This window comes from Neolamprologus brichardi, chromosome 20 (genome assembly GCF_056152115.1).
Source record: "Neolamprologus brichardi isolate AB-2024 chromosome 20, ASM5615211v1, whole genome shotgun sequence".
NCBI lineage: Eukaryota > Metazoa > Chordata > Actinopteri > Cichliformes > Cichlidae > Neolamprologus > Neolamprologus brichardi.
Window position 1 is genome coordinate 19,656,176 of NC_142123.1, and position 13,185 is coordinate 19,669,360.

At 42.3% G+C, this 13,185-nt stretch overlaps 1 pseudogene; it reads right to left on the reverse strand.

Moving 5' to 3' along the window:
* Window positions 1-343: 343 nt before the first annotated feature.
* On the reverse strand, window positions 344-1,322 carry LOC148096974 (uncharacterized; annotated as a pseudogene).
* Window positions 1,323-13,185: the final 11,863 nt, after the last annotated feature.

Consider the following 13,185-nt stretch of genomic DNA (forward strand, 5'->3'; position numbering starts at 1 on the left):
GAAACATGGCTCGAACAATTTCTCTTCAACGACGTAATCCGATAACAACTGATCTCTTTACCCGTCGGCTTCCCGTGGCTTGCTATTGCAGTTAATAATACAACCGCTTCTTGCCAGTTTTTTGTGTTTCTTTTTATCGCTGTGTAACTGATTTCAATTGAAAGCCTGCGTGCTCTAGTACCTCTTGCCATGAGTTCCCAGAATTCTTTGCGGTTTTACCCTTGAATGACGTCACATTTTCAATCTCTATAATTGAGATGTGTATTTGTCTGATTTGAATATTGATAAATAAATAAACATACATTTTCCTGTCTCTTGGGTTGAAACTGAATCACATTTTCATTTAAATGACCTCCAGGTTATACCCAGCATAGATGTTTCTGTACACTATGCCGGCCACTTGGTTATGGCGCTCCATGTATGCTCTGCCTGCTAGCATCTGGCACCCTGCTGTTATGTGCTGGATTGTCTCAGGGGCATCTTTACACAGACTGCACCTGGGGTCTTGCCTGGTGTGATAGACCCCAGCCTCTATGGATCTTGTACTTAGAGCTTGTTCCTGTGCTGCCATGATTAGTGCCTCTGTGCTGTCTTTCAGTCCAGCTTCATCCAGCCACTGGTAGGATTTCTGGATATCAGCCACCTCCGAAATCTGCCGGTGGTACATACCGTGCAGGGGCCTGTCCTTCCATGATGGTTCCTCCTCTTTCTTGGGTTTCTGCTGCCTGAGGTATTCACTGAGCACGCAGTCAGTTGGGGCCATCTTCGTGGATGTTCGTTGTCTCATCCTGGACTGTGGTGCTGACACTCACCAGTCCCCGGCCTCCTTCCTTTTGATTAGCATACAGCCTCAGGGTGCTGGATATGGGGTGAAACCCTCCATGCAAGGTCAGGAGCTTCCTGGTCTTGATTTCAGTGGCTTCTATCTCCTCCTTTGGCCGCCTTATTATCCCAGCAGGGTACCTGATCACGGGCAGGGCGTAGGTGTTGATAGCCCGGATCTTGTTCTTACCGTTCAGCTGACTCCTAAGGACTTGCCTGACCCTCTGCAGGTACCTGGTGGTTGCAGTTTTCCTAGCGGCCTCTTCATGGTTCCCATTTGCCTGTGGGATCCCCAGGTACTTGTAGCTGTCCTCTATGTCTGCAATGTTGCCTTCTAGTAGTTTGATCCCCTCAGTTCGGACTACCTTTCCTCTCTTTGTTATAATCCGACTACATTTCTCCAGTCCGAACGACATTCCAATGTCATTGCTGTAGATCCTGGTGGTGATCAGTGAATCAATGTCTCGTTCACGCTTGGCATAGAGCTTGATGTCATCCATATACAGGAGGTGGCTGACAACTGCTCCACTCCGTAGTCGGTATCCGTGTCAATGATCTCACTGAGGGGGTTCAGGCCTATGCGGAACAGCAGTGGTGACAGAGCATCTCCTTGGTAGATCCCGCACTTGATGGTGACTTGTGCTATGGGCTTGGAGTTGGCCTCTAGTGTTGTACGCCACATCCCCATTGAGTTCCTGAGGAAAGCATTTAGGGTCCTGTTGATCTTGTATCAGTCTAGGCATTCCAGGATCAAGGTGTGGGGAGTCATAGGCCTTCTTGTAATCAATCCAGGCAGTGCGCAGGTTGGTCAGCCTAGTCTTGCAGTCTCGGCTGATTGGTCTGTCTACCAATAGCTGGTGTTTCACTCCTCTGGTATTCTTGCCAATCCCTTTCTGTGCTCCGCTCATGTATTGACCCATGTGCCTTTTCATCTTAGCCTCTATGATGCCTGACAGGAGCTTCCATGTGGTGCTGAGGCAGGTTATTGGCCGGTTGTTGGAGGGGACCGGTTTCTTCTGGGGGTATTTGAGGATCAGGACTGTCCGGCCTTTGGTTAGCCATTCTGGGTGTCTCTCGTCAACTAGCAACTGGTTCATTTGTGCTGCCTGACGCTTGTGGAGTGCAGTCACCTTCTCTAGCCAGTAGGCATGAACTATGTCGGGGCCTGGTGCTATCAAACTCTTCATATTGGAGACCCTTTCTTGGATGTCTGCCACTGTGATGGTTACTGGACCCTGTTCAGGGAGGTTGCTGTGGTCTGCTCTTAGATCCACTAGCCACTAAGCATTGCTGCTATGTGTTCGTCCTTATGAATTCAATTCAATTCAATTCAATTCAATTTTATTTATATAGCGCCAAATCACAACAAAAGTCACCTCAAGGCGCTTCATAGGTACAGAGAAAAACCCAACAATCATATGACCCCCTATGAGCAAGCACTTTGGCGACAGTGGGAAGGAAAAACTCCCTTTTAACAGGAAGAAACCTCCGGCAGAACCAGGCTCAGGGAGGGGCGGGGCCATCTGCTGCGACCGGTTGGGGTGAGAGAAGGAAGACAGGATAAAGACATGCTGTGGAAGAGAGACAGAGATTAATATCAGGTATGACTCAATGCAGAGAGGTCTATTAACACATAGTGAGTGAGAAAGGTGACTGGAAAGGAAAAACTCAATGCATCATGGGAATCCCCGGCAGCCTACGTCTATCGCAGCATAACTAAGGGAGGATTCAGGGTCACCTGATCCAGCCCTAACTTTAGCAAAAAAGAAAGTTTTAAGCCTAATCTTGAAAGTAGAGATAGTGTCTGTCTCCCAAATCCAAACTGGAAGCTGGTTCAACAGAAGAGGGGCCTGAAAACTGAAGGCTCTCCCTCCCATTCTACTTTTAAATACTATAGGAACAACAAGTAGGCCTGCAGTGTGAGAGCAAAGTGCTCTAATAGGGTAATATAGTACTACAAGGTCATTAAGATAAGATGGGGCCTGATTATTTAAGACCTTTGTATGTGAGGAGCAGGATTTTGAATTCTGGATTTAACAGGGAGCCAATGAAGGGAAGCCAAAACAGGAGAAATATGCTCTCTCTTTCTAGTCCCTGTCAGTACTCTTGCTGCAGCATTTTGGATTAGCTGAAGGCTTTTCAGGGAGTTTTTAGGACTTCCTGATAATAATAAATTGCAGTAGTCCAGCCTGGAAGTAATAAATGCATGAACTAGTTTTTCAGCGTCACTCTGAGACAGGATATTTCTGATTTTAGAGATGTTGCACAAATGGAAGAAAGCAGTCTTACATATGTGTTTACTATGTGCATTGAAGGACATGTCCTGGTCAAAAATGACTCCAAGGTTCCTCACAGCGTTACTGGAGGCCAAGGTAATGCCATCCAGAGTAAGAGTCTGGTTACCATATTTCTAAGATTTTCAGGGCCGAGTACAATAACCTCAGTTTTATCTGAATTAAGAAGCAGAAAGTTAGCGGCCATCCAGGTCTTTATGTCTTTAAGACATTCCTGCAATTTAACTAATTGGTGTGTGTTATCTGGCTTCATGGACAGATAGAGCTGGGTGTCATCAGCATAGCAGTGAAAATGTATGGTATGTCTTCTAATGATACTGCCTAAGGAAAGCATGTATAATGTAAACAGAATTGGTCCTAGCACTGAACCCTGTGGAACTCCATAATTGACCTCAGTGTGTGAAGAGGACTCTCCATTTACATGCACAAATTGGAGTCTATTAGATAGATATGATACAAACCACTGCAGTGCAGTACCTGTAATACCTACAACGTGCTCTAATCACTCTAATAGGATATTATGGTCAACAGTATCAAACGCTGCACTAAGGTCTATCAGGACAAGCACAGAGATGAATCCACTGTCAGAGGCCATAAGAAGATCATTTGTAGCCTTCACTAAAGCTGTTTCTGTGCTGTGATGAGCTCTGAAACCTGACTGAAACTCTTCAAATAAGCCATTCCTCTGCAGATGATCTGTTAGCTGTTTGACAACTACTCTTTCAAGGATTTTTGATATGAAAGGAAGGTTGGAGATTGGCCTATAATTAGCTAAGACTGCTGGGTCTAGAGATGCTTTTTAAGTAAAGGTTTAACTACAGCCACCTTGAAGGCCTGTGGTGCATAGCCGATTATTAGAGATAGGTTGATCATATTTAAGATTGAAGCATTAATTAATGGCAGGACTTCTTTGACCAGTTTTGTAGGAATGGGGTCTAAAAGGCACGTTGATGGTTTGGAGGAAGTAATTGTTGAAGTTAACTCAGAAAGATCAATTGGAGAAAAAGAGTCTAACTTAACATCAATGGTACTGAAAGTAGCTGTAGATAATATTACATCTGTGGGATGATTATTGGTAATTTGTTCTCTAATGATAAAAATTTTATTTGTGAAGAAGTTCATGAAGTTATTACTAGTTAACATTAAAGGGATGGTTGGCTCAATGGTGCTCTGGCTTTTTGTCAGCCTGGCTACAGTGCTGAAGAGAAACCTGGGGTTGTTCTTATTTTCTTCAATCAGTGATGAATAGTAAGATGTTCTGGCTTGGCGGAGGGCTTTCTTATAAATCAGCAAACTATTTCTCCAGGCTAAATGATGATCTTCTAAATTTGTGACACGCCATTTCCTCTCCAGCTTACGAGTTATCTGCTTTAGGCTACGTGTTTGAGAATTATACCACGGAGTCAGGTACTTCTGATTTGAGGCCTTAGTTTTCACCGGAGCTACAGTATCCAGAGTCCCATATGCTCTTCCAGTATTGTTCCATCTCCAGCCTTGGTGGTGCTGTGAGAGCAGAATGTTGGAACCCTGAGCTAATAGTTGTTTCACCGTTATTGTGGATGTTGGGTATCAAAGATTCCATAGGTCCCTCTTCTTATTCATGAATCTTTGTGCATGGGGTTTTGGGGGTTTTATGATTGTTAAGGGTGAAATGTAAAATATTTAATCACATGAAAATGGTTAATAGTATATATATTTATTTATTAAAATTGTGTATTGTACAATGGTGGTGGAAGGTTAAAATCTGAAAACTCACCTGACACTAAAATAACGATTTAGTCCTTAACAGCTGAGAGTATTTAAGGCTGCCGGGTGTTATTAGATGTGAGTGATTGTTTGTGCTGTGAGAAGGCATGACATGCCAGTAATTGTCATAGCCTTAGCGCTATAAGGGCAAATAAATGCCTCTTGTTTCCACTATACTCTGTCTTGGTCTTCCTCACTGTAAATCCAGCTGCAAAAGGCTGCCCTGTTAAATCTAGTAAGGGAGTCCTCTTCCTTATGGTGCCAAAAAACAAAACAAAAGGTACTGGCACACTTTAGCCTCTGACACACATAGTTTTGCCTCGTTCCTCTCTTTTTGGATGTGATAGCCACCAGTGATTAATACACAAACAGGACTGCCTTTTGTGTATTACTGTTTAGGCTAAAATCAGATTGATTGGAGGTTTAAAGTGACATAAATAAAATACCTCACCTCAAACGTGTTAAATGTTAAATTGAAAATGAAAGGAGTAGAAAGTAGAGATATTTGTTTAAAAATGTAGTAAGTAAAAAGCTGTCTAATATACTACCAGTCAAAAGTTTGTTTTTTCTTTATTTTGTACTACTTTCTAAATTGTAGATACAAACTGAAGACATCAGATGTATGAAGCAAGATATATGGAATTATGTAGCAAAGAAAAAAATAATAAATAACTCTAAATATTTTTTATATTTTTCCTCAGTATCTCCTCAAAGTAGCCACCCCTTTGCCTTTTTGACAGCGCTGCAAACCCTTGGCCTTCTCTCAGTGAGCTTCATGATGTAGTCGCCTAGCATGAGAACCGCACCAGGAAAGCAAGACCAAGAGTCCCCTCTGCTGCTGAGAATAAATTTGTCCGAGTCACCAGCCTCAGAAATCACAAGTTAACAGCAGCTCAGATTAGAGCCCAGATAAATGCCACACAGAGCTCCAGTAGCAGAAACATCTCTACATGTTCAGAGGAGACTGTGTGAATCAGGCCTTTATGGTCAAACAGCTGCTAAGAAACCACAACTAAGGAAAAGCCAAAAAGTAGATTCTGTTCATCTGGATGTAGCGTTTTCACTCATCCAAGACAAAATGTTTCTCCCACTGAAAACGTTACGTCCAGATGAACAGAATCACCTTTTGGGGATTTCCTTACCTGGATGATTGAGCATGCATCAATATATTAAGGAAAAGCAACAAGCAGAAGAGATTTGTTTGGTCCAAGAAACACAAGGAATGGATGTTAGACCAGTGGAAATCTGTGCTTTGGTCTGATAAGTTCAAATTTGAGCTCTTTAGTTCCACCTGCTGTGTCTTTGTGTGACACAGAAAAGGTGAGGGGATGGTCTCTACATGCATGGTTCCCACTGTGATGGTGTGGGGGGGGGCTTTGCTGGTGACACAGTTGGGGATTTATTCCAAACTGAAGGCACACTGAACCAGCATGGTCATCCTGCAGCCACATGCCATCCCATCATTGCACCAGATGGCCTGGCCTCCACAGTCACCCGACTTAAACCCAATGGAGATGGTTTGAGAGGAATGAACCGCTGTGGCAACTTCATTGCATGAAGCATGCCAGCGCACGGTATCTGGTGTGATGTTATGGCAGTTTAGACATTTACTCTTGCTCTTGCATTTAGTTTTCAGCAAATTCCCTTGTTGCGCTGACTGTGACTTTACTGCAGTTTCCCTGCTATTAGCCACAGCTCTGCTCATATCTCCACATTCCTTGGTCCCAGTGTCATACTGTTTCTGATGCTCATCCAGTTTAGGGTCATAGGGAGGCTATCTCTGCTGCTACAGGGCAAGAAGTCTGTTGCAGAATATTCATGTTTTCAAATAAGAAGGCATAATTAGGTGATGGCAGGAAACTGTCAGCCAGCCTCCCATGCCACTGTTCTTGAACCTGCTTATAATATTCAATGAATCAAGTATATTTTACTTGATTTGGCCAAGAACTAAATTTCATTATATTCTTTTTAATTCTCAAAAAGAAACTTTCTGCTCTTAGCAGAAGGAGCCAGTATCTATTTTTTGCAGAAGAGTCAAATGATCCCAGGTTTAGGTTTTGTCAAACCAGCTAACACAAAGAAATCCCTGCTGTGTTGAACTTTCTTCATAGTATACCCCTCTGGTAGCTGCTTGTGTTCTGTTATGATAAGCTTGGCTAACTATATCCTGACTCATGTAACTCAGCATCTTACATTTATCTTGACAATCATTAACGATAATGTACAAATGCTGCATCATAATTTGTCTCATTCTGTGACATAAATATGCACCAAATTATGTTTGTTTGTTGAGGCTGTGTGGGGAACACAAATATATTCAGACGTAATATGTCCACTGTGGTGTCTCGCAGTTCACCAGTACTTCTCAGTGAGTCCAAAGGTTCTAAATAGAAAATGCTTCAGAATCTGAATAAACCACACAGGACAGGCCCACTCTGAAGGAACTGTGGGTCTCTCACTTATGATTCATTACTCCAACAGCTCAAAGTACTCAAGGATGTGTTCAAAGAGTTGTGCAGCTGAAGCTTTGAGGATACTGATTGGGGTGTGTCCTCAAAGAGCATGACTTAACCAACAGGGCGCCACCAGTGGTAGGCAGCTTTCATCAAAGCCCGTGTGGGCATCGTTTCATAAATACTATGTGCACCTGTGGATGAGTCATGCATGCCCTGCTGCATGCCACAATTTCTCACAGTGGTTAGTCAACTTATTAGGCTTGAGAAGCTAATGGCAGGGTTAGTATGAAGGATGACCATTGATACACAGCTGGTGTAGGCATCCAAATCAAGCCTGTAACAAAGAGACTTTAAAAAAAAGAGAAGCAACAACAAAGCATGCCACATGTGGGTACTTCAGGAGAGTTGTGAACAAGAGAAAGGCAAACAGCAAAAAACCTTTTCAAAAAGAGTAAAGCTTGATGCATATTTCCTGCAGAAAGGTTAGTCTCAGGAGAGGCTGGTTGAATCAGGGGCTCTACCAAGGCAATATGACTAGTATAACACCCAGAAAGGCAAGGAAGGGGTTGGTGGTTGTGCTGGGCGCTACATCTCTTCCATTGTGTGCATAGTGGGAGCTGACAACAAGTTGAGGGAGGGGAGTCAATACCACTCTGATGAAGCTAAGCTGGTGTGCCCCCCAGCATCACTCTGCATGGCTTTGTTTCTTTCATTTGTACAATTAGTGTATTCAATAAAAATAATTTGGATTTGTGCATTTGTGTACATACAGAAACATTGAGGATTGAATGCACTAAGACACAACACACTGTTGGCGTAGGCGTAAGACATGAGGGGAAGAAAAATAACTGAAGGATGGGGGGAAGGGTGATCAAAGAAGAAGTAGGGCGAGTGGAGAAAGATGAGCTGGTTCCCTCACTTCCTCCCTCCTCCTCCTGTCTCTGCTTTTTCAAGGGAGATTGAGAAATACAAGGGCAGTCTTCACATCTTCCTCTCACCTGCAATTGAAGCTCCAGTGAATGCAGGCTCTTCTGTTCTGAGACATGTGAAGCTAGAGACACTGGCAACCATAGTCAATTGTCTTCCAGGGACCAGAGCAGGCGACATTGAGGGAGATTTAAAACTGCTGGCTAAGGGTAAACGTAAATTCAGTAAAATTATAATTCACATCGGCAGTAATGACACCCGATTACGCCAATCGGAGGTCACTAAAATCAATATTGAATTGGTGTGTAACTTTGCCAAAACAATGTCAGCAAAGTCCAATTGCTGTCTGTCTGAGTGGTGTCCAAAAAACGATGGGCTTCATAGATAATTGGGAAACTTTCTGGAGGAAAGCTGGTCTTGTTAGGAGAGACAGCATCCATCCCACTTTGGATGGAGCAGCTCTAATTTCTAGAAATATGGACAAATTTATTAAACCCCCCAAAATATGACTATTCAGAGTTGGGACCAGGAAGCAGAGTTGCAGTCTTACACGCCTCTCTGCAGCTTCTCTCCTCCTGTTACCCCCCAAAACCCCATCTCCATAGAGACTGTGTCAGCTCCCAAACAGACAAACAACAAACTAAAAACCAGCAAAAAATGACCTAAACCTAAAAAGTCACAAAGAAAGACTCCAAGTTTCTGTTGGTACATGACTTAATAGTTGATTGATTTACTCTGCCTTACAGAAACCTGGTTACAGCAGGATGATTATGTTAGATTAAATGAATCAACACCCCCGAGTTATTCTAATCATCAGAAACCTCGAAGCACAGGCCAAGGGGGCGGTGTCATGGCTCTGTGTCTCAGGAGTGCGATGGATGCCCTGGATGGATGACATCACACCTGCATCTCATCTCAAGAGTTTTGGTGGAGGACTATTTAACCCCGCACAGACGGCTGCTCCATGCCAGTCCGTCAGTCACTTCACAGTGGTAACTTGGCTCCCTGCTGAACCTTTATATGCTTAGTGTCGCATGAGCTGTGCTACTTTTACCTCCGTGTTCTCAGGTTCTTATCCGACGTGCTGTGTTAATCACCTGCCTGTCCTCCTGCCCACCTGTTCTCATCTCTGCCTCCTTGGACTTACCCTCCACGGACGTACTCCCCTCTCTGGGTTCCAAGGTCCGGCTCAGATTGTAAGCCAGATTCCCTGCCTAATAGTGTCTTCCCATTCTACTGCACTCTAGTAACCTTTTCCCCTTTCTGTTGCAACCTTCGACGGTCCCGATCATGGCTCCCCTGTGCTCCTTTGCTTTCCTGGTTTTCTTTGCTGTCCCGGGTCGCTTTTCGTTGTATGAATAAAACTCGAACTTGCCCACATTAAAGCGTATTGTGTGTACTTTTGGGTCCTGCTTGTGTGCAAACCACGATTCATGACAGGTAGTGTGGCAGCAATCTTCCAGACCTGCCTATTAATCAACCAAAGACCCAGACAGACTTTTAACTCATTTGAAAGCCTGATGCTTAGCCTTGTCCAGCCCAAATGGGAAACTCAGAAACAGTGTTGGGTGTAATGCGTTACTAAGTTACTAAGTTACTAAGTTAAATTACTTTATTAATTAATTAAATTACTTTTCCACTGAAAAAGTAGAGTAACTGATTACTGTTCATTTTTATGTATTTTAATTACAGTTACTTACAATGTACTTGCGTTACATTGTAAAATAATTAAACTCGTTGAATATCATTATTTAATTTCAATCATTTATCTTCTAAAGGTAAAAGTAAACTCTGCCGCTTTAACATCGCTGTAGTGCAGGTGCACATCATTTCGCGCCAGTTTGCTGCACAGTCGTATTCTAAAGAGGAAGATGTCGGACTCAGCTGAAGCGTGTGTTTGGGTTTGTGCATGTGTGTGTGTGTGTGTGTGTGTGTGTGTGTTAGCAGGTTCAGAGACTGAGAGTACTGCAAACCAAAGACCAAACCAAATCCACAATCAGAGATCACTTAACAGTGGACATATAGTATGTCATAATAATAATGGATTGCATTTATATAGCGCTTTTCAAGGCCCTCAAAGCGCTTTACAATTCCACTATTCATTCACACACCGGTGGAGGCAAGCTACATTTGCAGCCACAGCTGCCCTGGGGAAGACTGACAGAAGCGAGGCTGCCATATCGCAGCATCGGCCACTCTGGCCATCACCAGTAGGGGAAGTGTCTTGCCCAAGAACACAAAGACCAAGAAAAAGAGAGCAGGGGATCGAACCAGTTACAAGATGAGCTTCCCAACCCACTGAACCACAGTTGCCCCAAAAATGGACGACAATCATGGACGTTTATTTTAGCAATAATAAATATAAATATTATTACTTATTATTGCTTTGTGCTATGCAGAAGGCTGATCCCCACGCCCCATTATGGCAGGACTTCCAGGGTGCCAGTGACCCTGGGGCTCCTGCACCTTGCCGCGGTGACACTTTGTCATCCTCCTTCAGAGCTACTGCTACCTAGCAGACTGATGCCTCCGCCTGCGGCTCGGCCTTTGCATCTGGCAGGGCCTTGATGGGGGTTGCGTGTGTATATGTACAATTGTAAATAGTTCATTTGGAACACTTTCACACTGAGCTTTCAGTTGCATTGTCTCCTGATGGGGTGTATTACAGAATTACCTGGTACATATGGAATATGTAATGGTAATGGAGGTTACACTGTAACCTTGTTTCTCTAAGTGAGAACCAAGGTTACACCTTCAGGCTGCTCGGAGACACGTTCCGATCAAAAGACCACCGGTTTCACGTCTGCACAGTTGTTTTATATGTAAGTTGTGGGGCGTGGCCAGGTCATAAAGACTTATCCACACACCACGACCAAGACTCAGAGAACCAAGGTTACAGTGTAACCATACAAAATGCTGTAGAGTTGGTGAGTGAAGGATGTTTGTTTTTCTGGGAGTCATGACTACAGCTCATGTTAGAATGATGCTGTACAATTTGCTAGACAAACTGCAGCAACATGTAATACACACTGATACTGAATCCATCATAGTTACCTCATTAACACGTGAGTGGATTCCTCCTTTAGGACCCTTTATGGGCGATCAGTAAATTATATTGTGGAGAGGGAGAGGATTAGGTCACAGAGTTTGTGTCAGGGGGGTCCAAAATGCTATCTGTATCACACAAAGCAGAGCAAAACTTATTTTGTAGTAAACCAGAAAACAGACACACATGTGGTTGTTGTCTCTGATACTTTTTAGCACGATAAAAAAAAGTTTTCATCTAAAGAATGATTCAATTGTAAAAATAAAAGTTCAAGTGGTTTACAACAAATGTAGCGTGTTGCCTGATTATCTGCTCCACATCTACTCCTGCTGGCAGCCTTTATATAACCAGCATTTTCACATAAGAGATATAAACTTTGCAACAACATCCTTCCACCTCCAGACAAGAACAGTTATAATAATGTATAATAATAATAATAATAATAATAATAATAATAATAATAATAATAATAATAATATAGAAGTACAAAATGTTTTCACCAAATATTAGGATTTGGTGAAGTAGGAATTTAAGTTGTATTTATTTAGTTTAAAACTTGTTTAGAACATTTTGGGAAAATCCAGTAGAACGATTTCTGTGAACGATTTTGTTTAATAACCCCAGAGAAATCGCACAAATGTTTCCTGATAACACTAAATATTTTATAGAAGCATTTAACGATGTGGTAAGCACCCTTTATGCTCTTATACAAAATAAAGCCAAGACACCTGACTATTTAAGACTCAGAACGAACCTGCTGTCAGACCAGCCAATTGTTAATATCACTAAAAGAGGATGAAAGAAAAAAGAAAGAGGTGAAAGGATGGAAACTGGCACTGTTGGATTTGATATACAAATCATCACCCTGTGTGAGGAGGATTATTATTGGTAATGCAAACATCGATTTTATTAATGCACTGTGTGCGATACAACAACAACAATTAGACCAGTAAAAAAAAAAGGTCAAAATTTTGAAAAAGAGGAAAACCATCAACACAATATGGTGGATTTTTATTTCTGTTATTAGTTGCTGCCGTCCCTTTCATAGCCAGTATGACAGCAAACAGGTGAAACATACACACAAAAAATGTTTGTAGTCTCTCAGCACCAAAAACACCAAAATACAGAAACCATCGGACAAACAGCTCAAAATGAGCTGGACAAAGCTATGGTTGAGGTACTGCAAAGAAATGACATAGATGTGTATGAAAAAGCTACAAAGTACTCCAGTATTCTTCAGAGATACCTATCGCTAACGCTGCCACAGGAATGTGATATTCACAGAGAAACCCCCCCACTGACATGACCTCTGTGGCACCGGGCAAACCTCCACCCGGCCCACTCTAAAAAGGTGACAGTAGACTTAAGAGCCACAGGACTCAGTGCCGCTGAATCTTTGATTTTATTAATTTTTTGTTGTGTTTTACTTGCATCTATTTGAAAGGGTGAGTCTAAACACAAAACATTATAATTAAAAATGAAACCTAATAAAACAAGTTTTAGAAAAAGACTTTTTTTTTTAATTGATTCAATTTTATATGATGGATTATGTAGAAATAATAGAATTGGGCTGAAAGGTCTGTTGCTTTTTTACATATTCAAGTTGTGTATCATGTTTTTAACCCTCTCGAGGCAGGTGTTGCCGATTTGCAACAGTTAAAAACTAACAACCTGATTACCCCACATACATATTTTATGAGGTCTTTTTACTCAGAAGTACCACTGCAGGACTTGGTTGTGCATTAGCAACACAAAGTTTAATTTGAGCCTGAGAGGGTTAAAAAGTAACTAATTACTGAAAATAAGTAATCAGTTAAGTAACGGGATTACTTTCTTGGAGAAGTAATCAGTAATTAGTAACTAATTACTGTTTTCAAGTAACTTGATCACCTGG